Consider the following 5,702-nt stretch of genomic DNA (forward strand, 5'->3'; position numbering starts at 1 on the left):
TATCCGCTTTTTACTATGCAGTTACTGGTGCTATTTTTATTTTGTAATGTGAATACAGACTTCCTTGATTGAAAAAATAAATAAATAAAGGGAACCGATAGGAAGTAGCAGTTGCCTGTAAAAGAAAACAAAGCAGGAGAAAACAAAAAATCCAACTTTAAGGTAAAAATCCCGTATGCTGGTACTCCATAGCGTTGGAAAGGTGACGTCACGTTATACAAGCACGTTATACAACCGAACTTTCGAACCGGAAAGAAATCTCAGGTGCAAACGAGGACATGGAAGATAACTAAATACTATTGAATACTCCCACGTCAAGGAGGTGAAGTAATGCACTGATGTGATATGAACAGTCAGAGTACTTTGCGTCTGTCCTGCAATTTTTTTTTTTGTTTTGGATTTAAAAGGAAAAAAAAAAAAGAGGCTTTATTCTGTTAATATGTATCTTTACAAACCTTTGTATTGTATAAAAATATTGTAGGTAATTTACCTTGGGTGCAATGTGTTATGTCAGAAGTTTTTATTTTGTTATTTTGTCAGAGAAGCAGAGAGAGAGCAGGAAACGCCTTTTTATGATGTCGTATGTGTGCTTTTAAAGTGCCTCTTTAATATTGTTAAATAAAGTATGAGATGAAAATATGGGGTGGTACTGTAAAATCATACATGATTAATCTTTTCAAATATATTCCAATATTTTCACAGAAACTGCCTGTCTGCGTCTGGTGTTGGTGGGTCGGGGGCATCGTCCCCGTGCCGAGCTCCGTGCTTGGCTCGAGCTGTGCTGTCATTTTTCCCCCAGGAACAATTCGATGCGGCTCCCGGAGGCTGTATGCCACGCTACCATCAATAGTAACTGCAATAATTGTAATAATAATTGCAAATTGCAGGACCTTCAGCTGCGTTTCATGTTTTAAGGTGTTTCCCGGGCGTTTCATGTTTTGGGGTGTTTCCCGGCCAGCCTTGCCCCAGGCCATGGTTCTGTGCTGCCAATGCTCAGACCCAAAGCCTGCCTTTCTTGCAGCTTTCTCCTCATTTTGGGGACCTCGGCTCTCCCTGCCAGCTCCGCTATGGCCAGGTCATTGCCCAGACGGTGCCAGCTCCCCCTGGCTCCCAGAGGTCCCCGATCCAAAGGAGCATTCCCAGCAGGAGCCCAGGGCTGAGCGCTGGGGCTGCATGTTGGAGACTCTCTGCTGCTGGAATTCGCTGGAGCCGCTCAGGTGATGCTGTGTGCAAAGGAGAAGGGCAGCAGAGCTGCACGAGAGCCAAGGGCTGGCGGCTGCCCAGGAGCATCGGCTGCACCGGCAGCCACGGTGCAACACAGCACAACGCAATGCAACACAATGCAACACAACTCAATGCAACACAACACAACACAATGCAACGCAACAACGCAACAACGCAATGCAACGCAATGCAACACAACTCAATTCAACACAACACAATGCAACACAACAACGTAACACAACGCAATGCAACGCAATGCAACACAACTCAATGCAACACAACTCAATGCAACACAACACAACGCAACAATGCAATGTAACACAACACAATGCAACACAACATAATGCAACGCAATGCAATGCAACGCAACACAATGCAGCACAACACAACGCAACGCAATGCAACACAAGGGAACGCAACACAATGCAACGCAACACAACACAATGCAATGCAACACAATGCAACACAACTCAATTCAACACAACACAATGCAACGCAACAACGCAATGCAGTGCAATGCAACACAACTCAATGCAACACAACTCAATGCAACACAACGCAACAATGTAACACAACACAATGCAACACAATGCAATGCAACGCAACACAATGCAGCACAACACAACGCAATGCAACACAACACGATGCAACACAACACAAGGCAATGGAACACAACGCAATGCAACACAACACAATGCAATGAAACAAAGCAACGCTATGCAACACAACAACGCAATGCAACTCAACACAACACAACGCAACACAAGGCAACGCAACACAACACAATGCATTGTAGTGCAATGGAACACAGTGCAACGCAACAAAACAATGCAATGCAATGCAACACAACGCAATGCAAGGCAATACAGCACAATGCAATGCAGTGCTGCGCCATGCAACACGCTGCAGTGCAGTGCAATTCAATGCAAAACTGCAAGAACTGCCAAACCCAAGAACAACTCGTGCAACTCAGTGTTTCATGGGGCCTATGAGCTATCTGGAGAGCTGTTTTTTTCAGGACCCTTCTGTCCTATGCCGTGGATTTTGCTCCTGGCTCTGAGCGGGCCAGGCAGCACCACCAATAATTAGCTTGGTTCCTATAGAGAGGCTGGGCTGCATTTCAAGCACATGCAGCCAGGAAGGGGCATCTCACCCAGGAGAAAGGCCCCGACGTGGCACCATTTGGGCATCCCCAGCTCGTCCTCGAGGTGACCTCTGCAGCCCCACGCCGAGGTCCGGATGCTGCCACAAAGCAGGGCATATTATATTCTTTAATTACTGTTGCACTCATAACATTTAAACACTGTCAATGAGAGATAGCTCATAACCGCAGGCTAGAATCCTTGCCACTTGGGGCTTGTAACTAAAACTGCAGGATTAATTTGATTAATTGATAGAATTATTTTCCAAACTACTCTTTTGTTTATGGAGGCTTAAAATGCTTGCCGCCTGCACCCTCCTGGTGTGTTGCAGAGTGGAGATAAAGCGGCTGAAAATAATTAGTATGGCTTAATTTAGGGAAAAAAAATAACCTCAAAAGAATTTTGTAGAAAATTTAAAGCAGCACATTTTACTTCGCTTTGGCAGGAAATATTATGGGGTTGGAAATGGGACTTTTATGTTGTGTCGCGACGATATTTCACGCGGGCCGCGAGCCGCCTGGAGTCAGGGGTATTTCATGCCTGCTGCGGCTCCCTTTTTTTTTCCCCTTTCACCTCCGGATTTATTTCCTGGCAAGGAAAATGATGCCGGCTTCGGCTGCAGGGTGTGGGAGCAGCACGGAGCTCCTGCTGCGGGCAGGGAGGGGACACGGCTCCGTGTCCCGGCCATCGCGGTCCCCCACTCTGCCCGCATCCGCGGGGTGATCTCTAAATTAAGAAAGGGTTTTTTGGTCTTTTTCTTTTAAATTCTTTTTTTTTTCTTGCTTTCCACCTTCGCCTGCCTGCTCCCAGCCTGCCTGTCCCTGTCCATCCTTGCATCCTCATCTGCATTGGACACTCAGGAGATCACAGCGTAATTCCGCGGAGAAGGGCAAAGCCGGGATGCGTCTCCAGCCCCGGGATTAACGGATAGTGGCAGGGAAGGCTGCAGGGGGCCGATCCCTGGCTTGGTGCCATTCCCAGCAGGAAGGCTGCTGGGATGCTCCATGGCTGGCGGATGCTGCAAGGATGCCCCAAAAGGCCCAATTTTGCTCCATAACCACGCTGCAGAGGCCAACGGGAGCCAATTTTTTTGCAAAAAAATAAAACAAGCTGCTAAATTCACTTTTTTTGCAGCTGAAATTTGGCATTTCTGTAGTGCCAGCAGGGCCACAGCAGCAACGCCTGCTCTTTGCACCAGCCTGGCACGCGGCGCCCGCGGTCGCCAGCATCCCTGTGGGCACCCGCGGTGTCTCCGGCGCTGCCTTGCCCGTTCCCATTTGCATTCCCCACCGGCATCCCCGCACCAGGCTAATATCGCCGCGGATTAATTGGCGCTAATGCGGCCGCGCGGCTCCGCGCGGAGATGTCACCCGCTCACAATGGGCGCAGCGGCGGCTCCCGCATTATCTCCGCGCTGCAGGCACCTCCGGAAAAACGCGCCGTTTATCCCGGTATCCTGCAAGGAGCGCTCTGCAAACCCGGGGGAAGGGGCACCCAGGTGGCACGTGCAAGGGGGGAGTCACTAGGAGGGGAAATTTGGGGTGGCGGGCGAGGAGGAGCCTTTGCTGCCGCGATGCTGCAGGGGCTGGTGGGGGACCCGGCCCCGCTTTCGGCATCTCTCCAACACAAGGGTTTTCCAGGCTTGTTGTTCCCAGATGGAGTCACTCCGGGTGACGCTCTGCTTGGCAAATGCGTTGGAGCACTGGGAGTCTCTGGAATGGGAAGCTATGGGGCTCCATAGACCCCGCAATTCGAACCAAACTGGGCCAAATTCCGTGGAAAATAAAAGCATCCAGCTGCTCTCTGGCTTCAGCCACAACCGTTTGGGGACCAGAGGGGCAGCCAAAGGAAGAGCAGAGCTTTTTGCGGCACCATCTCCCTCTCTCCCTTTTTTTCCCTTTTTTTTTTCCCCCTGCAACTCTTCTTAATTCCCAACTTAATTTCTTTTGACATCCTCATTGCCGGCTTGACCTCTTTACTGGAATCATGTGGTGCTTAAAACTCATTATTCCACCACTGAAACAGGAAGTTAATTAAAACCCCTTAAAAAATAAGAAAAGAAAGGAAGAAAGGAAGAAAGGAAGAAAGGAAGAAAGGAAGAAAGGAAGAAAGGAAGAAAGGAAGAAAGGAAGAAAGGAAGAAAGGAAGAAAGGAAGAAAGGAAGAAAGGAAGAAAGGAAGAAAGGAAGAAAGGAAGAAAGGAAGAAAGGAAGAAAGGGATGGCTGCACGAGGGATGCCCAGGGCAGCATCACTGCGGCAGCATCCGCCCGGCATGGGTGCTGTGCCCATGGACACGCTGGGAATGGAGCTCGGGGCAGCTCTGGTTCCCTGCGGTGCCCTGGGAAAGAGCTCGGGATGTGTTTGTTCCCTAAAGTTAATCAAAACTAGGAAATAACGATTATAAGCAGGAATAGCTTACTTAGATTTACAAGCATGACTGACTTCTGGGGAATACCACGGAACTCCAAGATGCTGAGCCTACCGTCCAAATCGAGGATTACCCAGATTGTTGATAACATTGGAAACAATCGAGGAACATTGGGAACAATCGAGGAACATTGGGAACAGTCTAGGATCACCCAGACTGCTGATAACATTGGGATGCCGAGACTGCTGATAACATTGGGATGCCGAGACTACTGATAACATCGGGATGCCACAAAGATCACGGAAAGGAAGAAGGAAAGGACTAGAAGGACTATATACTATAAATGCTGAGCCCCAAGAGAGGAAAGAGGGGAGCCTGAGAGGGGTTGTCTCCAGGCTGCCCCAGCGCTGTTATTCCCTGTACCCAGCTTACTCAATAAACGGTAGATGAGAAAGTTGGCTTGTCTCGTCTAGAACAAGCTGAAGGTTCAAAATGGGGGTCTTGGGGAGCCACAAGAGGCCCACAGGACCCCCTGGGAGGGGCAGGAAGGGCAAAAGGGGGTGAAAGAGGGTCCCAGTAGGGGGGCTGTGGACTTTGGGGTGGGGAGAAGGCCAAAGTAGGGGGCTGCAGAACTGCGGGAGGGCTTGGGGACCCCAACCGGGGGGCTGGGTGCCCATGGGGGGGGCATTGAGGGTCTCATGGCAGGGAGGGAACCCCAAAGGAGATGGTGGGACCCCCCTCCAAGAGGGGTTTGGGAACCTCAGTAGGGGATGGTTGAGACCCTAAACGGTGGAAAACAAAAGGCGGGGGAGAGGGTCCCCAAAAGGGGGGGATTGGAGACCTCATGGGGTGGACCCCAAAGCAAGGGGTAGGAGCCCCCAGGAGGGGCTGGGAGGAATCCCAAAGCGGAGGGCTGAGACCCCAGAATGGAGGAGGGGTCAGAACCCCCCCGTCACCCCCAAAGCCCC

Source organism: Nothoprocta perdicaria, unplaced genomic scaffold (genome assembly GCF_003342845.1).
Source record: "Nothoprocta perdicaria isolate Ctin4 unplaced genomic scaffold, notPer1 scaffold_30, whole genome shotgun sequence".
NCBI classification, from domain to species: domain Eukaryota; kingdom Metazoa; phylum Chordata; class Aves; order Tinamiformes; family Tinamidae; genus Nothoprocta; species Nothoprocta perdicaria.